The sequence below is a fragment of the Bicyclus anynana genome, chromosome 8 (assembly GCF_947172395.1).
Source record: "Bicyclus anynana chromosome 8, ilBicAnyn1.1, whole genome shotgun sequence".
NCBI classification, from domain to species: domain Eukaryota; kingdom Metazoa; phylum Arthropoda; class Insecta; order Lepidoptera; family Nymphalidae; genus Bicyclus; species Bicyclus anynana.
The window spans coordinates 11973464-11999948 of record NC_069090.1 but is presented as its reverse complement, the minus strand read 5'-3'; the positions used below and the strand labels follow the sequence as shown (position 1 = coordinate 11999948).

The 26485-nt window shown below is 35.1% G+C and overlaps 1 long non-coding RNA gene across 1 annotated transcript in view; it reads right to left on the bottom strand.

Annotated features, from left to right (window-relative positions):
- Window positions 1–26485, bottom strand: part of LOC128198344 (uncharacterized) — a 110253-nt gene that overhangs the window by 565 nt on the left and 83203 nt on the right. The window lies entirely within an intron of this gene.

Sequence of the window (26485 nt, the reverse complement as noted above, 5' to 3'; positions counted from 1 at the left end):
TAAATGTTCATAAAGTAAAAGTTTCGTTGTTCACAATAATATTGCACTTTTTCAATACACTTGGAAATCAATTTGAAATGCATGTCAAGGCAGAAAATAAAACTACAGAGAGACCACTGTTTTACATTTATAGTGTATTTTATTGTAATTTATTCCTCAGTACTAGGATTCCAGCAATCTCAGTCCTCGGTTCATACGGATATGACTCACAGTATGATAATAATCTACAACTTGGGAAGTTCTTTGATGACACTCCCATGATATGCGGGTGACGGGGGGAAAAGACTGCGCGGGTGTGCAGTCGTGCGCGTCGATATGGATTTCAAATGAAATGGTTTGCTTTCAGGAATACGAAAAAAATAGTAACGTGACCTAAAACCAATATTTGTAATTTTTAGTGCATGCTAAAAGAGTGTTTTTTAGTTTTTTAACTAGTTATTATATCACTCATATACAAATCAGATTTCAAAATAAAGATAAAGGTGCCGCTAGAAACTCGTAAATAATGATATATGAAATTTTGTAAGGAAATAGTCACTTTTTTTTATTTATTTATTAATAAATTACAAAACATAAATAGGTAAATTAAACGGACAACCACAAAAATCACAAAGATTTGACCTTGATGTCCATCTGCAACTAAGCTTAAAAATAACTTTAACTATAATAATATTTTCTTAAAAATAACTTTAACTATAATAATAGCATTAAGACAATTTTGAACTTGACAACTTCTAATACCTCGTTTGATAATAATTTTAGCATGCAGTTATCACTCTTTTACACTAATAATCTAGACTCCTAATTAAAAAGCATAGTATCCAGTCGTCATCAACCCATAATCGGCTCACTGCTGAGCTCGAGTCTCCTCTTAGAATGAGAGGGGTTAGGCCAATAGTCCACCACGCTGGTCCAATGCGGATTGGCAGACTTCACACACGCAGAGAATGCAGATAATTCTCTTGTATGCAGGTTTCCTCACGATGTTTTCCTTCACCGATTGAGACACGTGATATTTAATTTCTTAAAATGCACACAACTGAAAAGTTGGAGGTGCATTGCCCCGGACCGGATTCGAACCCACACCCTCCGGAATCGGAGGCAGAGGTCATATCCACTGGGCTATCACTGCTCATCCATGGTATCCAGTATAGTATAGTAATAGTATCCAAAACAACATAACAAAACACCATAAAAAAGTTAATACAGTGAATGAAATTCTTCAGTAGGTAACTAATTTTGCCCACATGACGAGAATGAAACGATGGCCAGAGCAATCCAATTAACCCTATACCTCACCACAGTATATACTATTTAGTTCTGAAATATAGTTAAAATCTGGATGGGAAGTCCGTCCGAAAAGTTTAAACCCCCGTAACGACTTCAAGGGATCAGACCTCTGCCGAGAAATTACCGCCCTGACGTAATACAACCAGAAGTAATTTGTTATTCACTTTGATGAAATATACTTTGTATATATATATAATAATTTAAATTTAAAATTTTGAAAAATATTAATTTAAACGAATACGGACTGTATAAATTCAAATTGAAAATTCATTTATTTAAAGTAAGCTCAGTTTACAAGCACTTTTGAAACGTCAGTTGACTATTTGTAAATAATCTACCACCGTTCTTTTTAGGTTTTGCAGAGAAGAACCGGCAAGGAACTCAATAGTTGCACCTTTTAAAAAAAATCATACAGTATAATAGTTTACAATTGATAACAACATTAAAGTTTTACCTACTTCCTGTATTTCGGATTTTTTTCCCATCATGACAGAATTTTTTTAAATTGTTGCAATAATGAGCTGCATTAAAGAATATTATTATTTAAGTATATATTTATTGTATTAAAAAAAATATAAGTCGTGCGCATCAACTTAACACCATACACAATCAAACAAACACAGTACAAACACCATTCGAGCCTGGTGCTCGAATGGTGCCGCATTCAGCTGTATATCCTTTTATTTGATACATTCGCACCCGGATACATACAGTCACTACCATTTATTCATCCCCTCTTCCACCTCCACAACTATTAAACATATAAATCAATTTTCATCAAATATAGTGTAAGCCAGTCGAAATCTTTCAAACAAAAATAAACTAAATAAAAATCGATTCATTCATTCGAGAATTACAAGAGCATGTAGACAGACAAACTTACACCCCCCGTTTTTACGTCGGATATTAAAATAAGGTGAAGTTCTCGGAGATATATATATATATATATATCTCCGATTCATTTTTATATATATATATATATAAATGAATCCATATATCCCTTGGTCAGGCTAGGGGTAGGGTAGGGTTAGAGTAGAGGTAGTTGAAAGTTTACATCGAGTTTTACGCAGACGAAGTCGCGAGCGTCAACTAGTTAATTATAAAAATCTATATAGTTAATATGTGCCACTGATGTAAAAGTTTTAAGTACAGATACCTAAGTATAAAGAAAATATATTCTGAAGCAATTCTGAGAATACCACCAAGGTTAAAAGCTCAAAGACTGTCTAAGTATATTATAAATAAACATTACATTTTGATGAAAAAAACAAGACAAAGTTTCACCTGCAGACCTGTTATGTAGAAGTATCAGGATAAAAAGAAAACTGTGTTATTATATATCTGTAATAAATAAATTCATATAGATACGCTCATCCGTTGAGGGGTAATTATAATACAACACCTTTACTAGTTAAGTAGTCTAAAAAAATTGTATTTTTTCCGAATATTTCCTAATTTTCTTTTTCAGTGAACACCTTCTACGAAGTACTTCTGCGACGAAAACTTAAAAAATTTAAATGACATCGGTAAAGTCCTTCTCAAGTTATAACGTAACCAAGTAGAAAAGAGGTTCATTTGTATTAATACAGATTTCTCTTTATTTTTCTTAAATAGAATATGTAAGAAAATTAAAGAGAAACCGTTAACCAAATAATAATAATAATTAATTAATTAACAATTGTTTTTTCTGTTGTAATGTACCAATTTGGTACTTCATAAGATTACGATCTAGCCTACATATGTGACTAATTAGTAATTTAGCTTAAACCTTAACTTATAATATATTATTATTATACTAAGATATATTTATTATTATACTTCGGCTGCGTAGAATCCTACGGGAACCATGGATTTTCGGGAATTAAAAGAAGCCTATGTGTTAATCCAGAGTAAAAACTATTTCCATTCCAAATTTCAGCCAAATCACTTCAGTAGCCGCAGCGTTAAGGAGGAATAAACACACACACACCATCTTTCGTTTTTATAATATTAGTGTGATACCCGTGCTAAGCCAGAGCGGGCCACTATGTATTCATATACACACGGTTTTTTTGTAGTGTATTTAGTATCAGCATTGCACCCGTGCGAAGCCGGGGCGGATCACTATTCATACAATACATACCTTCCTCTTCAATCACTCTATTAAAAAAATCCGCATCAAAATCCGTTGCATAGTTTTAAAGATTTAAGCATACATAGTGACATAGGGATATAGGGACAAAGAAAGCGACTTTGTGTTAAACTATGTAGTGATGATAAATGAGGGTTAAATGATTAACCGTAACGATTATGATCGAAAAATCTGCCTAACTGAAGCGGAACTGACTAGTTTATGTTTAATTACCGTATTTATAGCCCCATTATACAGGACGGCCAGACGCCGGCTGGCATTTTTCCCAAAACCGCCGACTCGCTACGCTGGTATAAATTAGAACGGTCAGTAAACCAGTTCCAACACTACGGAACTATGTTATACACTGTAACATTATAATCTTCTTTTAAACACTACTAGCGGACGCCCGCGACTTCGTCCGCGTGGAAATCAATGTAAACTTTCAACCTATATTTCACCACTTTAGGTGTTATATTTTGAAAATTCTTAAATCACATTCCACTTTGTATTTTTTTTATGATTTGTGAATAAATTTTTAGGACTGTAAACTCTAAAAATGAAGAATTTTCCATTTAAACTTTCAACACCTATTTGATCCCCTTTTGATTTTATTTTCGCAATAAAAAGTATCCTATAACCATTTCCGTATTATGGTCTCAAATCGTGCCAAGTTCCATTTGAATTCATCCGGTAGTTTCTGCGTGATGCCCGGTTAACATAAACCACGGACAGACAGACAGACAAAAAATCGAAAATAAAATATTTCCAACAAAAAAATTTAAAATACCTTCAATGTACAGAGTTTTACCTGTTACAGTTTTATTATAAGTATAGATATAGATTATCCTAGTGCCCGAGTAAAAGAGTTCAGTGTGCCTAGTGGGAGTTTTCAATGTTTCATACTGTTACTATCGCGGTAACGTAAACGAGAATTTATATGGAATTGAAACAGTTGTGCATTAGTGCCACTAGATGGCGCTCTTTCAATTCCTCAGAAATTCACGTTTACGTTAACATCATCGTCACAGTATCAAATTGCTACTAGGCTCTCAGATGTTCTAAGTTCTGCGAGCTGCGCATTTTTGTGACTGCATTATGGCCTCGCTGCATACCGAGTGCGTTGCTATAAAGTTACCAACAATACAAATAACGGAGATCGCGGAACGCAGAACGCGGAATGCAAAACGCAGAACGCGGAACGCAGAACGTGGAAATCAGAACGCAGGACGCAAAACACTTCGAATTTGTTTTTCGATACAGAGTTTAATAAAACTAATTTGGATTATAAGAGAATGATTAGAATTATATTTAACAAGCTGACGCCGCGCGGTTTTACCGATGTAGTTCCTGTTCCCGTAAGAGTGCGAGGATAATATGTATATAGCCTATAGCTTTCCTCGATAAATGGGATATTTAACACTGAAAGAATTTTTCAAATCGGACCAGTAGTTCCTGAGATTAGCGCGTTCAAGCAAGCAAATAAACAAGCTCTTCAGCTTTATAATATTATTATAGGTAGAATTTAATGTAAAAACATTAAACATTAGACCCAAGGTGGTCTTAAGTTTCAATATTACGTCATAATTCTAAAATTTAAATCATAAAATTTGTACTCAGGAATAAATTGCTAAGAAAATAAGTCCAAAGGCGTCCCCAAATGAATTTGCAAATCTAATTAACAAAAATATTCATTCAAACGTAATAAAGCCGAGTTCATATCAATTCCCGTCATAACGTTAATGGAAGGAGCCGAGTTAATCTTAGATACAATCTGAAGTGCCCAATTGAGTGATTTTGTTAAGAGAATGAAATTGGAGGTCGGTTGGCTGGAAAATTTAACCCTTGCATAAAGTACTTCAGTTAGATTTTTATCGTTAACAAGTTTTGCATTCTAATACGATCGCACTTAATGGTGAATTCTATTATATTAATAAACTACAGCTCGTGCGCTGTAGCATGGTGCGGGTGACAGTTCGTTTCCTCTTGAAAATTGGCCCCGATTCACGATAGTAGTACGTATTATGAACGTCATAAGGCAAATGTTACCCGCACCATGCTACAGCGCACGTAATATATCGGACGCCAGTGATTTCTTCCACGTGGAAATCGATGTAAACAGTCAACTCCTGTTTCATTCATTTGTATTTATATTTTCGCAAGTTTTATATATAATAATGTTCACTACTAATTTTACAAAAATATAACTTAAAACATGAATGATTTATATTATAATAACTTCAACCCCTTTTTAACTATTCAGGGGTAAAATTTTGAAAAATCTTGAACGATTTTATTTTTAGTATGTTTCTGGTAGTACACATACCAATTTTGACAAATGTAACTTGTGACAGTACAATCTACATAACATCCTAATAATTCAAAATTAATTTATTTCAAGTAGGCTCAGTTTACAAGCACTTTTCGTCAACGTCAGTTGATTATTTGTAAAGAATCTACCACCGTTTCGGAAGGCAGGTTATGCTGAGAAGAACCGGCAAGAAACTCAGCAATTATGTTGTCTAAATTATATAGTCTTGACAATCTACAAAATTGGTACAATGAATTGGTCTTATCTCTAAGCAACGGTTTATTACAGAACTGAAGAAGATTACCAATACAAAGTTTATTCAAACTGAGCTTAAATTTAATTCATTGTTTGTTATCTAGCAAGAACGTTAATAAGCGACTTATGACTAATTCAGTTCGAAAGTTCTATTCAATCAAATGGAAAACAATAAATCTTGTTGGAACAATTTAAATGATAGTCAATAACATTGTCTACAAAGTTAGGTTGATTTATCTTCTAAATGTACAATCAATTATGTATTTAAGATTGAGAGCCTGTATTAACCATACCTTCGTGGTTTTATAAAACCAGAAAGTTTTTTTTTCGCAATTTTTCCATGGACGAATGATGGGTTATCAAAATCAAAATCAAAATCAAAAAATCATTTATTTCAAGTAGGCTCAGTTTACAAGCACTTTTGACACGTCAGTTGACTATTTGTAAAGATTCTACCACCGGTTCGGAAGGCAGGTCCTGCTGAGAAGATACCGGCAAGAAACTCAACAGTTGCTCTTTTGAAAAAGTCATACAGTATTATAATTTACAATTGATTACAATTACTGTTTACATTTGTTATAGTTTTACTTCCTGTGTGAAGGTGGAAGCTGATCCAACGGCCTCCAAGCATTTTTATCATAAAGGAACTCATCAATGTTGTAGTACCCTCGACTAAGTAAATGTTTTTTAACACATTGCTTAAAGCTATGCATTGGCAGGTCCATCACAGTCTTGGGGATCTTATTATAGAAGAGTACACCCAAACCTACAAAAGATTTTTTTACTCTTTGGAGACGATATGCAGAAATAACTAACTTATGCCCGTGTCTAGTAAGACGTGGGTTTAGATCTCCTTTTCGTTTGTACAAATTAATATTTTGTCTTACATATATTATACAGTTATATATATATTGACAGGCTACTGTTAGTATACCTATTTCTTTAAACTTTTGACGAAGGGACTCGCGTGATTTTAATTGATATATTGCTCGAATTGCTCTTTTTTGAAGTACAAATATAGATTGTATATCGGCAGCCTTGCCCCACAATAAAATACCGTAAGACATTACGCTGTGAAAGTACGCAAAATAAACAAGCCTAGCTGTATCGACATCAGTAAACTGTCTTATTTTTCTCACGGCAAATGCCGCTGAGCTAAGTTTACCAGACAGTTTTTCTATATGAGCACCCCACTGAAGTTTACAATCCAAGGTCACTCCCAGGAAAACTGTGGAACTCTCCATTTCTAGTGTTTCACCATCGATCATTATAGACTTATCTAGTTTTATAACATTTGGCAATGAAAACTCAATACATTTTGTTTTCTTAGCATTCAAAAGTAGATTATTTGCAGTGAACCAATGCGACACATGCGATATGGCACGGTTTACGTCGTCAGAGTTATCTTTATTTCTGTCGGACTTAAAAATTAAGGATGTATCATCAGCAAACAGTACAATCTCACATATGCCGCTGACATGGTATGGTAAATCGTTTATGTACACTAAAAATAGAAAAGGACCCAGAATTGAACCCTGTGGGACGCCCATTATGGTAGTGGAACCGTGCGACTTTATATCATTTATGCATACCTTCTGTGTTCTATCACTGAGATAAGAGGCAATGAGATCGAGTGCAACACTTTTGATGCCATAGTGGCTTAACTTGAGTAGAAGCGTGTTATGGTCAACACAATCGAACGCCTTGGACAGATCACAGAACACACCAATTGCATTCTTAGAACCTTCCCATGCTTCATAAATATGTTTTAAAAGTTTAGCCCCTGCATCAGTTGTATTGCGACCTTTTGTAAAACCATACTGTTCAGGATGAAGCAAGTTATTTAAATTAAAATGACATAAAAGTTGATTTAATATGATTTTTTCAAAGACCTTGCTAAGTGTTGGCAATATTGTAATCGGTCTATAATTATTAAGATCTGATTTGTCTCCTGATTTAAAAAGTGGTATCAATTTGCCATGCTTCATTAGGTTCGGAAAAATACCTAAGTCCACACATTCATTAAAAATAATAGCTAAGTGGGGAGCAATGATATCAATTATATTAGATATTACTTTCACTGACATGCCCCACAGATCTCCGGTTCTTTTTAATTTTAATAAATTGAAAGATCTTTTAATGTCTGATACAGTTATGTGGTGAAATTCAAAAAGAACGTTGCACTCTTTAACATTGCCTCTTAATAGTCTCTGGGCTTCCGTAGCAGACGAATCTAGTGAATCAGTTAACAAGATAGGAACATTCTGGAAAAAATCTTCAAAGGCATTAACAACCTCGATATCAGTGTTTACCTTTTTGTCATTGACAATTAATTCAAAACTCATATCCCGCGGTTTGATTTTTCCTGATTCTCTATTAATTATGTTCCAGGTGGTTTGTATCTTGTTCTCAGACTCAATTATTTTCTGTTTGATGTGTAACGATTTCGCAAGAATACAAACACGTTTAAAAATTTTTGAGTAACTTTTTACGTAATCTAAATAAGTTCGCGTTTGATTATATTGTTTTTCCTCGTACAACTCGTACAATTTATCTCTACTTTTATAGATGCCTACAGTAGCCCATTCGCTAAACTTTAACTTTTGGCTAGCATTTATGCGTTTAAAGTTAAAAATTTTACTAAACTCTCTGTCTATTGACTTGAAAAGTGTACCAAAGAGCATGTCTGGATGATTATTTTCAAATGCAAGACTTGGAATTTTAGAAATAATTGTGTTTTTAAATCGCTTTAATTTACTTTCAGATATTGGCCTACACTTTACCCATTGATTGCTATTGGGTTTATTATTTAAGATAGTAATTATTTGACCACTATGATCAGAGCTTAATTTATTTATTATCTTCTTTTTCTCAAGCACACAATTATAAAATATATTATCTAGACAGGTACCTGAAGTTGCGGTTATCCTAGTAGGTTCGTTAAAAGCATGCGTCAAATCAAAACATTTGAATAAGTTAAGAAATCTAATAGATTTTGTGTTTTCTGTTAGAATATCAACATTAAAATCGCCGCAAATCAGTATTTGTTTGGAAGATGTGCACAATCGCCTCATTACATCTTCCATTACCTCTTCAAATTGATCAAAGTCAGCAGGAGGGGGTCGGTACACGCATACTATAATAATTTGTTCCAACTCCACACAAGAAAGTTCAACAATGCATTCCACAGAAAGACTAACTATATCTTTTCTATCCTTACATTTTAAGTTATTATGTAAGAAAATTAAGGAGCCACCATGACCAGCCCTTCTGAAGAACACACTTGACAATGAATAATTATTAATCTTAAGAACTGACAGCTGTGAGTTAGTGAGCCAATGCTCCGTAATACATAAAATGTGTATATTGAATTTTTCTACAAATAGTTCAACTTCTAATTCCTTGCCGTTGATGCTCTGTATGTTTTGGTGTACAAGGTTAATGTTACAGTGCATCTCCGTTGTCGTATCTTCTAGTTTAAAAAATTTTCAATTGTAACAGTACCAGGATTGGTACTGCAGTCAGGTATAGAAATATTTGTACTATTAGTACAGGTTGTAAAAATGTCAGAAGACTGCGTTACAATACTTGTAACTGGATCGGTTAAATTACAATTAACAATTGAGACAGTACTATCATTCGTACTCTGGTCAATAGATAGAATAGAAACATAACTACTATTATTACATGTCATATTAATGTCAATAGACTGTGTTACAACACTTGTAACTGACTCATTTAAGTTGTAAGCCAACAGAGAGGCAACATGCTGCTTACATTTTTTTGGCAGATATAAATTATCTTTAGTCAACGAATAAGATGAGATAAACTTATTCATGTCAAAATAAAAAAATGCATCGCTGTGATGGTATGTCAAGTTGTATAACATAAGATTCAAATTATGGATATGCTTATTTTCTTTAGCATTTGACTTAAAGTATGGAAATGCACATAATGTAAAATGTTAGGTTTGAGATTCTCAACCGTCCTTATATGGACGAAGGTCTAGACTCTAGACCATCGATTCCCAAAGTGGTCCAGATGGACCCCCAGAGGTCTACGGAAGACTCGGCAGAGGTCTACGTTGACGTGACATAAAAAAGGGTCCATGAAAATTTATCTAGTTTCATTCCGAATCGGGAGTTTCTAAATAAAATAATTTGCGAATTGATTGCTTCCTTGTGCTGTGAGTAGATACCAAAAATGTATGTTGGCTGAAATGACAGTTTTACTTTTTCTCATCCACTCATCAGCACATTCAATTAATTAAACAACTAAGTAATCAATTTTCACATTTTTTTTAAACATTTAATTTGGTGGTGGCTGTTGATTCAGCTGCAACGAAAATTTCTATAGGTGAATCTAAAAAGCTTCAGCTTTGGAAAGCTTCGAAAACTAGAAAAATGTATAGGAATGACAGATCCGATCAATGACTTGTCATTCCCATACATTTTTGAATTTTCGAAGCGTTTACGATCGTAGAAAGAGAATCGACGTGCTACATGGCTACAGGCCTCTTCGTGGGAGCAAACACCACTGATTTCCGAACTCTTAGTTGCTGCTGAAAGTTTCTTAAAAATGAAAATACCCAATATTTGCAATCCCTACCCAGGGTTTTACCCAGGATCCCGAATTCCAACCAGGCAGTTCCATTATGAATACATGGTTTCATTTGTTTATCACCATAATTAACAATGACTTCCCACTTCCTTTCCATACTTCTAATTAAATCGATCTTTCATTTCCTTTTCCAGCTTATATTTTTAAAGCTTCTTTATCATCTCGCCTCGAGATCTCGATCCAAGATGGCGTCTCGTTAGCATGCTACACTGTGTTCATTGGAAAGAGTTTAATCTTGTTAATTTCCCGTATCGCTTCATTAGAACGCGCGAACGGCTCGGTGCCTTGTCAAGTGTGAAGTCAATTTGCCAGCTTGATTTTAATATAACATTTTAAGGGTATTGTTACAGCTAGCTCGTAGGTACAAAGTAGCTGTTCAGACCCAGATCCAGCCTTCAAAAAATGGCTCTCTACGGTGGATAAGATGACACTCCAAGTCAACCTCTCTTAACCTTTCCGCCTCCTTCTGTGATAACAATCTCACAGAAGGAGGCTACAGCTAACCAGAAGTATGACCTCACTTATCTATACTACTCGTAATATTGTGAACAGGTAAATCTTGTAGTGTTGTAGGGGTAATCTTTGGATCCACTGAACTGACTTTGATTATTATTTTGTCAATAAAAAGCCGATAGGTCCGTTTCGGAGCCTATTCAAAGGAAACGAACAAAGAAACTGTCAAATCTTTCCTTTTTATAATATTAATATAGACTAACAGAACGCGAAAGGGGTGTGGATTTTCATCCTCCTCCTAACAAGTTAGCTCGCTTCCATCTTAGACTGCATCTTCACTTACCATCAGATGAGATTGTGACTAACTTGTAAAGAATAAATTAAAAAAAAAGAAAAAAAAGACGCCCTGCGATTTCACCCACGTAGTAGTAGTATAAAATATAGCGACACTCAAAAAAAAGTTTTTAAGTGTCATTAATGTCAATCTGTCTTTTATTTGCAGCTTTTGTTCAAAGAATTATCAAAATCGGTTCAGTAGATACAGAGATTAACCCCTACAATACCACAAGCTTGTTTGTGATGTAATTTTCTGTTCTGTTAGTATACAAACTAAAAAGTCTTCTTAAAAATCAATATCCATGAACCAACCACTGCGTTCTACTAAAAATTCTTATCCATTTTAGTTCAGAACGCATCGAATATTCACCTAACATATCTACTATATTATGTTATATTAGTTTTCTGGGAAACGGATTGAAATATTGACAAACAGAGTACTATCGAAATCCAGTATTTTACTTTGCCCGCATGCAATTGGTTTTGCTGCAATATTATCGTAGAAAATCGCAGCGGAACGACACGGGCGTTGGATAAAAAAGATTCTAAAAGTATAGACGGTATGTAACTATAGTCAGAGAGCTTGCGGCAAAAATTTAAATCATTTGAAGCTTCTACACAGTTCTATCTTATATTTTTTATTCAGTTTTTTTTTTATTTTTGACTAAAAGATTATTGTTTTCTTTATTCTTGGATATTTAATAAAGAAAATTAGCTGTCTTCAAATGCGTCACAAGCCTCTTTGGGTCAAAATATTATGGAAGCTGAGACATAAATAAATACCTATAAAAACACAATTGAAACTTGATCAACTGGCCCTTTCTACCACTAACCAAACTCTTGGTCATCGTCTTGACTGTCCATTTAAAATATGTCTAGTAAAACTTGTCATAGGTAAGCCCTCAAACCAGTCTTGGAGTAGAGTATACTTAGAGTAGTCTATAGTTTAAAGTCCCTCTTCTAAAAGGCCTGACTCTAGAGCAAACCATTGGAAATATACTTAATAGCTATTATGCTTCAGGTTTTCTGGTGAAGCCATTAAAGGACATGTTTCTTACAACTTTGCCTTGCAATGTGTCGTTCTGTTTTTTTTTTTAGTTTAAAAAATTTATTTAATTAGTATAAAAAAGGGTTTGATGCAGTCGAACTTTTGATGTAGCAAAATTGCCACTAACTCTCTTGCTAATACGTAGTAGTTGTTTTTAAATAGGATTTTCGCCGTACAAGTTAACGAGTAAACCGAAAAACACTCGTAAATTCCGATTTTCAATTATCGTCCTCTCTTTTGTATACGCTTTGAAATAATTTGTATGTCCGAATGCTGAGATTCGTGGTACGTTTTCCAATTTTTTTTTAAAGTATTTTCATTTAATTGTCATGAAATTCTTATTGTTTTTATTAATTTTTGTCATTTTTTTAATTCAATCATTCAGTCAAGCAGTTTCGTTTCAGACCCTACAAAAGGTCTGTCTCTTGCAGTAAACGTCCATCGGCCGATATGATGATGATGGTGATGATTGTTTAATAAAAATTATGCTTCGTCGAAAATAATTATTATTATTGAAAACTCGTAGAAGAAAAAATGCTTAGTTATTCAGTTCAGTTAGTAGTTTAGTTTATAGATACGAGTAAAGTTTGGTACTCCAATCACGTTAACTTACATGGCCATAAAATACGCACATAAATTAAAAACCGAAAACAAACAAAAAACAGTATTTTAAACGTTTTTCCTATCTGCTCACTTCTGAAATTGCTAAACCAATACGCGGTTTCCATTTCCCGCTTTTTTTTCAAATTGGAACTAGGAAAGCTACCCGAAACAATTACCCCATGTGAAAGTCGAAGTCTTATTTATGTACTTAAACAATAAGATTTTTTATTAATATATTAGTATTTTGTATGCTCTTAAAAATGTTGCATTATATTATGTTTTAAGCCTCACAAAAGTATCCACTATTCGTATATCGTTACCGAATATATAGGAAGACATTTTCGAATAAATGTTGCTGGTAAAAATACTTCGTAGAAACTATATCCGTGACACAAGGGAAGTAATACGTGACCAAGAGAATAGCGACCAATTATTATCTATTTTGATACCGCCAACTATTGTAGCAAAATCTTTTTCAAATCAAAACATTTTTTTTAACTAGTTAAATCTCGCTTAAGATTTGATAATTTTTGTAATAAATATTTAGCCAACGTCAAAAACAGAGGTTATATACTTTATCCTTATGTAGGTACTAGCTGACGCCGCGCGGTTTCACCCGCGTGGTTCTCGTTCCCGTAAGGATACGGGGATAATATATAAAATATAGCCTTCCTCGATACATGGGCTATCTAACACTGAAAGAATTTTTCAAATCGGACCAGTTCCTGAGATTAGCGCGTTAAATTAAACAAAACAAAGTAACAAACTAACAAACAAACTCTTCAGCTTTATATATTAGCATAGAGTATAGATTCGTATATGTATATGTATTAATGTTTGTGTATATGTAAGTATTCATGATCGGATGAACAAACAAAAATCTAATAATTCTGACGAAACAAAACCTGCACCAAATTCATTTTAATAATACGCTTGAAAAGGGGTTTGTTAATTATTGTTTAGGATCTAGAGAATATTTTATTTACTTATCATAAATATATAATAAACTTCACACTATTCAACAAAAAAATCTTGTAAATTATTTTAAATACTTAACTATTATTTACAAGCATGCATCGCGGTTTCATCCGCGTGGTTCCCGTTCTTGTAGGAATATGTAGCCTATAGGCTTCCTCGATAAATGGGCTATCTAACAATGAAATAATTTTTCAAACCTGACAAGTAGTTCCTGACATTAGCGCGTTCAAACAAACAAACCTATATCTATATACATATATCTATATACCTATAGATACCTACAAATGATTGGTTGAATTTCATTTAAAATGAATATATCCACGAGTATAAGTATCACACGATTAAATACTGTGAGAATAAAAATTCTCAATGGCTTAGCCACAGTAAATTTCCACACGAAATTCTTTTTAAAAAAAGTATTTAGGTTACGTCGTAATAACTGAGCAGCTCACTTTGGTAAACATTCCAGTCACGAAGTGGAACACGCTATTTAAGGGTTGTACACAAATATGCTTTTTCCCTTCTACTACCTTCACGACCTTGCATTGTCCTTGTTACCTGACTCTTAGTACAAGTTATTATAATAGAAAGCCTCATTTTAGAGCTGAAAGCTGAAAATGACACCCCTATTGCTTCTACATAAGTACGGTAGCCAATTATGGAGTTTGGATTAATTTAAATATGTTTTTTGTAGAATAATAAATAAAAAAAAAATTAAAAAATCCTAGTATGCATAATTTTGTAACATATCATAGAGGTAGGTATAGCAGAAAGTCACTGAAATTACAAAGGAAATCGGTTTCTAGTTTCGACAATACCAAAACAAAACCAATATTAATTGGATTGAATGAAAGAGAATGCCTCCTGCCATGAATAAAGAAAACCTGAACCGTGAAAGTATCAAAGCATGAAAATTCTTTGAAAATTTCCAGATCCTTCTCAAGTCCAGCCGCTTTATTGTCTTGTACTGTTCGACGCCTACAAAGGATGACTTTGTGCCTCCATTTTTCAGCGTACTCCATTCAATCTATTTATTAATAATGATAATGGCGTGTTTTGGATTATTTAATATCTTATTTGTAATACCGTTAGACGTGGTTTTTTATTTGTATTACAAATAACTTTGTAGATCAAAGTTAGTACGTAACCGCTTTAATATCCAGTGGTAAGCTTTAAGCATATGTGGTTTCGGTTCAGCCGAGGTTCGGCTATGATTATGGAAGCGCTTTTGAATCCTAGGTCAAATATTTCCTGTCAAATTTTCACTTTTCCAAAAAATTTTTAGTTAAAATTTTTAATTGGTTTATATTTTAAGACGTTAAATGTCTTAAGTAAGTCTATTAAGATTATTAAACAGTATTTTAGAAAAAATAACAGTATTTTATTTATTTATTGTATTAAATACGTTGATTAAATTTTTCTTTTGAAAAAAAAACAACCATTCCATCGGTATTTTCTGACGTTGTCACGTTTAACTATCGTCAGTAAACCGTCTTTATAGACAACCGATTTTTTTAATAACCTAATGTACTTGTTACTTTATTACATGAACCAATGAAAGACGTAGAGTTCTACATAACATTAATCCGTATTAGAACCGACAAAGCACTTCGTATGCATTCACGGAATGTCTTATTACGTAAAGACGTCAGTACGAAGCGCCTTTTGCCTTCTGATCTGGATTAGGATCACCTTCATCGTATCGTAGACTCAAAGCGCTGACCCGAACGTAGAGTTGCCCGACGGCTACGATGTTATTACGTCACTGCATGAGCTTATACACTTTAATCGTGAATCTATACAATATTATAAAGAGGTAAAGTTTGTGAGGTTGTAGGATTATAACTGGACTAGCTGATGCCGCGCGGTTTCACCCGCGTAGTTCCCGTTCTTGTAAGAATATGGGGATAATATATAGCCTATAGCCTTCCTCGATAAATGGGCTATCTAACACTGAAAGAATTTTTCAAATCGGATAAGTAGTTCCTGAGATTAGCGCGTTCAATCAAACAAACAAACAAACTCTTCAGCTTTATAATAATAGTATAGATTTGGTAGCGTGCTGTGTTAAGCAAGTTGTAAGATGTTTAACTAGGGTAGGCGCTATAAGTAATAATCGTATAAAAATGTAAAATTCCTTCTCCAAAAGACGTCCATAATTAATCCAAAAGGTAGATAGTGCTGTCTAGCTTACATGAAGTACATGTCACTTGCAGCTACATACCTATACGTCATAAATACGTCACAAATACCTGCCTGTACCTATCTGTCTTATTATTACCTATATCGTTAGTGATGTTTTATGTTTAATGCGTTCATAACGATGTCTTATAAACGTAAATACTTTCACAAGTCCTGATGTGATCCAATTTCTGGATTAATGACTAAAATCTACTAAACCGATTTTGAAAATTCTTGCACCAATCGAAAGTAATCCCTAAAAAATGGGCTTAAGCGTGGAATTGTAACAAACACACAACCTCGCATTCGCATTTCTAATACTTTTTATTGTAAAAATATTGATATTATGAGTAGAAAAAAAGGAGATGTGGTAGCCCAGTGAATATGACTTCTGCCTTCGATTCGGAGGGCGTCGGTTCGAACCCGGTCCGGGGCATGCATCTCCAATTTTTCGGTTAAGTGCATTTTAAAAAGTTAAAGTTAAAAATACCATGTGTCTCAGACGGTGAAGGAAAAACATCTTGAGGGAACCTGCATATCTGAGAATTTTCATAGTTCTCTACGCGTGGGAAGTCTGCGAGTCTGCATTGGGCCAGCGTGATGGACTATTGGACTAAGGAATATGGGTCCTTAATGATAAGTACAAAAAAAATATATAAAGTAGGTCAAATGTTTCTTGTCATAAAGTTACTTAAGGCAACCGGAAAATTCATGAAAATCGATAGTAGCACCGTATGTGGTCCTTTTATTACTGAAGTAAGCCAAAGAAATATGGCTGTTATGTTATGTATGTGTTAGGTTATGACTATGACGTTAATAAGAGTAATAAATACACACATAATATTGGGGCATGAGTTGTTTAATTTCGTATAATCGTATAATGAGTCTTAGAACAGTGCGTGTTGCCAGTGATGACCTACGGATTACTTGGCCGCTAACTATGGGCCTTATTAGAAGGCTCTAAGGGCAATGGAGCGAGCTATGCTTGGAGTTTCTCTGCGTGATCGAATCAGAAATGATGAGATCCGCAGACGAATCAAAGTCACTGACATAACTCAGAGAGTCGTGAAGCTGAGTTTGAAAAGCCGATCGACGTTGTGGTCCCAAGGTGCTGGAATGGCGACCTCGCACCGGAAAGCGCAGTGTCGCTCGACCCCCCACTAGGTGGACCGAGGATATCAAGCGGGTCGCAGGGAGCCACTGGATGCTGGCGGCTCGAGCTGGACCGTTGTGCTTGGAAGACCTATGTCCAGCCGTGGACGTCTATCGGCTGATAATGATAAGTTGTTTAATACGTATACGTAAGAATTTCCAACACTTCTCCTAATTACAAGTACTTGGACTGGTGTGGGTATGGGTAATATAAAGAAATAAAGTTTGTGGTGTTGTAGGGGGTATCTCTGAATGTACTGAACCTATTTTAAAAATTCTTTTACCTCTAGAAAGGCTATACTTTCCCTCGTATTCCCATCGGAGTAATCATCATCAATCATCTAAAATTCATAATTTCCGCTCGTTCATGATTAAAATTATATTTTTATAAATTGACTGACTGGCGAAACTGAGTGGAGAAACCTTTCTAATGTAAAAATGTCTATAATTTCTGTATCACAAAGGTTTCTCCGGTTATGTAATATTATACGTTATTAAATAAAGAAAGATCACCCAGTAAAATCTAGAAACAATGTGCGAGAGGCATTCCTTGCTAAAAAGGAAAAGGGTTACATGCAAATATTTGGGTCAACGTATACATTTACATCCAGCACAAAACACGGCTTTGTCGTCAGGAATCGTTCGAATAACTAAACGTGGAGAACAAATGAAAGAAATATACTTACACTAGCAGACGCCGCGCGGTTTTACCCGCGTGGTTCCCGTTCCCGTAGGTATACGGGGATAATACTCGTATATAGCCTATAGCTTTCCTCAATAAATGGACTATCTAACACTGAAAGAAATGTTTAAATCGGTCCAGTAGTTCCTCAGATTAGCGCGGTGAAGCAAACAAACAATCTATCTTATTAGTATAGATCTATTCAAAACATAGATGTGAGCCAAATTCTATCATAGATGTGTGTTGTTATCGATTATAAAAAAATAAATTATTAAAAAGTAACCTTCACAAAAAGTAATGATATCTCATCAAAACATAAAACTTGAGCTTTAAATATTCTAAGTTCTATAATCTATAGAGTTTGGCACCCACTTAGATATCATTTCTTTTATTGGCATAATCGATAACGACACACATCTGTGATATAGAATTTGTATACCCATTGTATGTATTTGGCTCCCATTTTCACATTTATGTTTTTATGAGATTAATATAACACAAATCTACACTTTATTTCGATATAAATCACTGCTGCTTAATTGTATTAAAATTAATTTAATTTGATATGTGTGTTGCATTATTTGCAATATGTTACTCTATGAATCGTCAGTGAAGTTTTAGACGTTGCTATCAGTAATTCTTCTGGATTAAATATGCCATCATATTTCATATCATACATACCAAAGATCGTGAGGATTCAATGATGCAGTATGTCACACTAAAACTACTGAATGCATACCTATCCATATATCCCCGGTGGTCCCATAAAAATGAATATTCATCGAAAAACTTGTTCTGTCTTATCGAACTATTAAACATGTTTATTACAAACATTAAACAGTAAAGCGTCGTTTTGCTTCAATAGAAGCTGTATTAAGCATTGTTTGTTTCCTACGCAAAGTTGAATAGTAAATATTCGCGATAAAAAGTTTGTCTACAACTCCGATTTCCATAAACTTCTCTTGCTGTTTGACTGCCCGTAGTTTTAGTTTTAGAGGATATTTCGGAGAGGAATTCTTGCATCAACAATCGCTGCTATTGGCCCAATTTTGACGCCTTTTCCAGTGCAAAAGCAGTAGTAGTCAATTTAGGATTTTTCGGTAAACTTTTAGAAGTCGACGTTTACAAAATGGGATTATATTCATAAACATGAATTGAGATAGAAACCTCAATTTTCAAAGTAAAGTGGACCTAATTGTCACCAATTAAAGTGCACTTTACTTTGATGAAATTTGAAGTGTAAATCCTAGTCCATGTTTCTAGATTTGCAAATGTCAAAACATACGACATTACCTTTTGACTTACTTAAAAGACTGGTTTTCACAGCTTCAAGGCATTGACACACAAAAAAAGGATAAAAAGCGATCCTCAAAAATTTCGGCTGTCTCTACGAAAACCTAACAATTACTCTAATGATTTTAAACTTATTTCGATTGTTGTTCATTATGAATATTATTTAAACGGGTAAAACCACGATAAAACGACGATGCCATGTAATGTCGATATTTCGACCCAGATGCATGGATCGTGGTCACGACACGACTGACGGAATTCGTTGTTTTATCGTGGTATGTACCCGTTTAAATAATATTCATACTCTCTAATGACCCTACACATTCCCTTAACCATATTTAAAAACATCATAGCCAGTATTTACAAAATACAGTATAATGTAGGCAGCTAATTTAATAAATTACAGTACATAAACAAGCACTCCACCGAGCGATCAAGATAAATTATTCTGTTTGTCATTACCAAACGAATCTTGAAATGTCATTTAAAGCTAGATTGGCTTCCTCGAGAAAGCTGATCATGCCTTTGAAATTTTGCCGCTCGCTACATTTTATCCATACTAATATTATAAATACAAAGCGTCTGTCTGTGTGTTAGTCCGTCTTTCACGACAAAACGAAGAGATGAATTGAAGTGATTTTTAAATGGGGATAGTTGAAAAGATGGATAGGCTAATTTTTGTCTATAAAAAATAAAATAATCTATAATTATATAAAAATGAATTGCTGTTCGTTAGTCTCGCTAAAACTCGAGAACGGCTGAACGGATTTATCTTATCTTGGTCTTGAAATGTTTTTGAAGGTATAGGGAAGGTTTAAAAGGTGAGAAAAAATCAAATAATTTCCGGGAAAACCCTAAAAACTGCCTTTTTCTATTTCCCATACAAACATTTAAGAGTCAAGCGGTAGGGGTAGGGTAGGGGTAGGGTAGGGGTAGGGTAGGGGTACGGTAGGGGTACGGTAGGGGTACGGTAGGGGTAGGGTAGGGTAGGGTAGGGGTAGGGTAGGGGTACGGTAGGGGTAGGGTAGGGGTAGGGTAGGGTAGGGTAGGGGTAGGGTAGGGGTAGGGGTAGGGTAGGGGTAGGGTCGGGGTAGGGTCGGGGTAGGGTAGGGGTAGAGGTACAGAAGGGTAGAGTAGGGATAGAGAATAAGTGCACTTATGTCAAAACGAAGCTTGACCGGGTCCGCTAGTAAATAAATAAAAAAAAATCGGTTGTAAAAACAGTTAACTGACGATAGTTGAACGTGACAACGTCTATAAATAAATAAAATACTGCTCATATTTTCTAAAATACTGTTTAATAATCTTCATACACCGAATATACTTTATTTCTTGTAAAAAAAGTTGGCAACCCTAGAGCGAGGGAACGACGCATGACGTCATCTTTTTTCGAGTGTGCAGGCTCCATCGAATTATAAGACGTTGTCACGTCAAAAAAAAATGTCTTTACGTTGAGCTGCAATCGAACTCTACCCCATAGTTTCACACCACTTGTCCAATTGAATCGATATGACAACGTCGAAATGTGTGTGTGTGTGTGTGTGTGATGCACGGCTCGAGTGTTAGGTTTATTTTCGTAACGGAATTTATTGATTCGGTCGCCGCGCTCAAAGCCTTCGATAAAAGCTATGCAATAGCTTAAAATAAAAAAAATTAATCTTGATATTCAAATGAATCAATCAAGCGTACAGATTAGAGTAATGTAGCAAGCAATATAGAAGATTAACATCAGATATTAGAGCACATCGACCATCCGTGACAATGCAATTACTTAGTTCCGCCACAGTTAGTCAACCGTTTACATCGATTGAACTGAGCTTTGTCTTTCTGTTGAACTAGTTCATAACTGCGACTCTAATAGACCGAGAGCCTGCGGGAGCAAGACAGACCTTATTTTAGTAAAGCTAAAAAGCACCGGATTACTCACCCGCTTTTTTTTACCCAAGGGTTATGTTTTTCGCGCGTATCTTATATGTATGTATGTAATATTCTTTATTACCTCATATCTTCCAAACCGCTAAACGGATTTACGTAATTAAGATATCGCTAGACTTGTATTAATAACCCAAGTGTTTTTAAATAGGTGAAGTTAAAAAAAACTAACACGACGACTGTGAGACGGTATAGACCCCAGGTGAAAATTAGTTGTTTTTTTCGAAATCGCGATATTGGCCATTATGTTAAATACTGTTAGATGTGAGGCGTATTATATGGAACAACATTCCTTAAATTATAACGAAGGAAAATAAATACGCTATACACTTGGTGGTTGACGATCCTTGTAACCTGCTATCTTCCATATCAGTAGTGGCGAAGAGTTCATGCAAGCCGATTCCCGCCGGGTTACCTTTCAAAATCTATGCATATTTATTGTTGTACTGTATCTAGATATATAAGAAACAGGAGTTCAGTATCACACTATATGAAATTCCTTTTCTTTGGGACGGCATCATCTAAATTCCATCCTTCGCCACTGCTAAACAGTTACAGTCTAAGCTCCATAATTGGCTACCGTACTTACCTATTATAGGTGAACAGGCTGACAAACTTTCAGCCTTTTTAAAATGAGGTATGTCAAGCTGCCACAGGCTCTCAGTTTATAATTTCAACGGAACATCGATTTCCGCGTTGCCAAAGGTCGTTTTATTATATTGTTATGGTTTTCTATAGTTGACTATGTTGTACTAAACAACTCTATCGACTGCTTTACACGTGTTTACGTGTAAAGCAGCCCATTCATCGCAAATGCCCTGCTGGCGGATTCACTGTTTTGGTCTATAATAACAAACAATTAAAATAAACATTAAATCAATTGACAAAATGTCATCTACATACTGTATGATATCCACTAGTAAGCACCGGATGAGTTTTGTTACTTAGAATCTCAATTTCGTATATTATGTCATATGGGACTATGAATTATCTTAGAAAAATCAAAGGTTTTTCTGACTTGCACAGACAACAATAGCCTTTAGATCAAATCACAGAAATAATGTTTGGTGGCAGAAATAAATACAGCAGTAATTATAAATCCCCGGACCTCAGACCAAATACATATAGACTAGTATCACACCCAAATTCACGAAAATGTTGAGGGGTACGAGGTAAACTCACACATCGAAAATATTTAACACCAATAGATATATTTATTTACCTTACACTACACACAACTATAGATTCACAACACACACAAGTATGGTTTTTACACAAACAAACGCATCGCTGAAACTTGTCAGGCAGAATATTCGATTACTTAATCGATATTTTGCTGTTCCGGCAGAATAATCGATTATTTTTAGATATGTTTTTATGACAAATTTGATATACTTAATTATGTAAGAGATACAAATGAAACGCAACTTCACTTTTAGTAAACTAGAAGTTGTTGACCGTTTTTTATACCATTCAACAACACAAACGGGCATTTTTAAGGAACTCTTTACGCTACGAAAACTATTACAATAATGAAATATCGATTCTGTATTGAGTTGTGTTAAGTTAATTGTTATTGTTATTAAGTTGTGAGAATATAAAACAGTTTTTATAAAGGCATCAGATCGTTGATCTTCTATACCATGATACTAGTCTAGCGAGGCAGGTTCCTATATAATTCGTCTGAGCCTACTGAATAATGGTGGAAAAAATACACTGAAACAAACAGAAAATCCGATTAAAAGATAGACATTATACCTTCTTTCTATATCGAGGTTAAAAAGAATAAAGAACAATAAGACCGCGATTACAGTAAATATAGTAGTGAATGTAGCCGTATTTTTCCACGCGGTTTGATCAAGTGTTTTCACAGAACTTCCCGCAGCCATAAGACTCTATTACGTCACCAACTTGAATTGCTTGTCGGGTAAAAAATTGGGTCAGCCCCGGACCGTTTCTGCTCGTCATCGGAGCTTTTCTAGCGCTGCGCAAACTTTGACCTTGATTAATTATAACAGAAAAACTGATGGATATCTGAATTATTTTTTGTATATTAGAAAGTAGAACAATGTTTTCGCTTTATGTAAAGATTAGGTTAATAAAGGGGTGTAAGGGGGAGCCTAATATCAGTCAGCCTCTCCAAATGCCAACTTCACCTGCTCGTTAGGCACTCTGCCGATTAACCGACGAGGCTCTGGCGACCATTCCTGGTATGCATGCCCAGCGTGGGCATTCTTTGGGCATTAACCTTTATGGATCCATGCAAGAGGCCTATGTTCAGGCAGTGGACGTCCATCGGCTGATAATGATGAGGTTAATATGGTGATGGCGCACCGGAAAGCACAGTGTTGTTCGAACCCTAGATGGACTGAAGACATCAAACGGGTGACAGAGAACTGCTGGATGTTGGCGGCTCGAGACCGTAGTATTTGGAAGTCTATGCAAGAGGCCTATGTCTTGGTCCAGCAGTGATGAGATATTATTTATGAGAGATGATGATATTAATAATATTATAATATTATTGAGCCGTGATAGCCCATTGGAACTCTGCCTCCGATTTCGGAGGGTGTGAGTTCGAATCCGGTCCGAGGCATGCACCTCCAACTTTTCAGTTGTGTGCATTTTAAATTTAAATTAATATCACGTGTCTCAAATGGTGAAGGAAAATCATGGTGAGGAAACCTACTTAACAGAGAATTTTCTTAATTCTCTGCGTGTGTGAAGTCTGTCAATCCGCTTTGGGTCAGCGTGGTGGACTATTGGCCTAACCCCTCTCATTCTGAGTGTGTTCCACAGTGAGCCGAATATGTTGATAATAATGATGATATTATTTAAGATTTAAATATAAAGATTGTTTTGAAGCACGTCTCATCCAACAACAAAACCGTTGTCCACCCTCACATTCAATTGTTACAACCGTAATGTGTATCGGGAATCGATATTACAACAAAAAGCGAATGCTTAACGATTACTAAAATCCCAGTTGACCGAAAATAAAAATGGCCGATATCGCAACAATGAACGTCGGCAGTATTTTTATTGTTCTGTAGAGAGTAGACTTCGATAGAAATATCTTCGGAAAAAGTTCGGCTCCTGCTAACTTTGTATTGGGGCGTGCGCTTTAGCGTATATTTTCAACTTTTACAGTCGAACTTTATAGAGCAACTTGTAACGTACTATTTTGTACTTTGGCGTTTAAACTTAAATATAACTTGCGTAATTTCCAAATATTGTAGCTGGCTCACTTTGCTGAAATCGATAATCGCGATAGATTGTTATAGGAAATAAATTAGTTTATTCTTTAATTGAAAAAAACAATAAGACAACAGAGAAAAAAATAACATATGACACTACTTGGCAGTCGGGTAAATAGTGAAAAACAAAAATACAATAAAAACGATAAAAACGAAATGAAACAAAAATACAATAAAATACCAGAAGTAAGATTAGATATTAACTTAAATAATATTTTGTTACAATCGGTACTCTTCATCATTTCAACCCATATTCGGTTCACTGCTGAGCTCGAGTCTCCTCTCAGAATGAGAGGGGTTAGGCCAATAGTCCACCACGTTGGCCAATGCGGATTGGCAGACTTCACACACGCAGATCATTAAGAAAATTCTCAGGTATGCAGGTTTCCTCACGATGTTTTTCCTTCACCGTTTGAGACACGTGATATTTAATTTCTTAAATTGCACACAACTGAAACGTTGGAGGTGCATGACCCGGACCGAATTCGAACCCACACCCTCTGGAATCGGAGGCAGAGGTCATATCCAATGGGCTATCACGTCATATCCACTGGACTATAACACATAAATCTATAATCTTCTACAGATTTTACAAAAAAGAGGCCTAGCTGATGTTCTACTCAACCAGTAATAAAGCTGGCAAGAGCACTCGTAATTTACTTAATGCTATTAGGCCAGAAAAATTATACGTTTATTTGTCAAGCAAAAACGTCTTTAGTGAGAAAAAGTCAATTACGCGGGGATTCGTAAGCACGGCCCGGAAAATCTGAGGCTCTAATGAGTCGTCAAAATGAGGCCTCCCCACACTTTGGTTGGATGGAGTTAGTGCGTTCTACTTGGGAAGTTGATTCCGAAAGTTACGCGTTTCGCTGAAGTGACATTTCTTAATACCCAAGACACTACTGAGCTAAAGTAATTTCAAACTCTACTACATTGATATTTTCTCAGAATTGCCTTTTTTTTCACTTAGATAGGTAACACTAGAACACAACATGGGGTCGACCCTTCCTTATGCTTAGAAAATATAGCTAACAAAAAACATTTGAAACAACAGATTTCAATCAGAGAACAGAACAACAACAAAAAACAACAGATTTTGTTATCACACTATTAGAGTAGCCCATTATATGGTCAGCCTTTCCATATGCTGGAAAAGATAGCTAACAAAAAGCATGTACATCTTTTTAGCAGACTATTAAAATGGCCCACAACATGGTGTGTATTTCCCTATGCTGTAACTGCCTTAGACCTACAACCCAGCCTAATGCGAATCGGTGAAAGAAGATAATGCTTCTACTGAAAACTTTACCTAGGTCATTATCATTATCATCATATCATTTATCATATTCGGCTCACTGCTGAGTCTCCTCTCAGATTGAGAAGCGTTAGACCACCACGATGCCCTAATACGGATTGGCAAACTTCACACACGCACAGAATTAAGAAAATTCAAGTTTCCTCGCGATGTTTTTCCTTCACCGTTTGAGACACGTGATATTTAATTTCTTAAAATGCACACAACTCAAAAATTGGAGGTGCATGCCCTGGACCGGATTCGAACCTACACCCTCCGGAGTTGGAGGTAGAGTTCATATCCAATGGGCTATCACAGCTCTTACTATACTAGCAATGAAATGCTATACATATATTATTTATCAATGAAAGAGTAAATAAGTATTAAAGGGTAAATAAGTAATTACTATTTATAGACCAATAAGCTTGTGCGTATTTAATTAATTTAATTACTGTACTCACAATACAGTTTATCGAATGTATACTGTATTAATAAGCGTATTAGTATTAGCGTTCATTAATTAATTAATTGATATAATAATAAATGCAAAATTAATTGTCGGTTTGTTAGGTTTTTAATTCTAAATTGAAAGAGAAAGCGAGGTACGGAGATAGATTGGGCTAGGGAGATGACTTTCAGATACTTTTGTTGCAAAAATGTACACCTATAGCTTGGCAAGTTCATGATATGCGG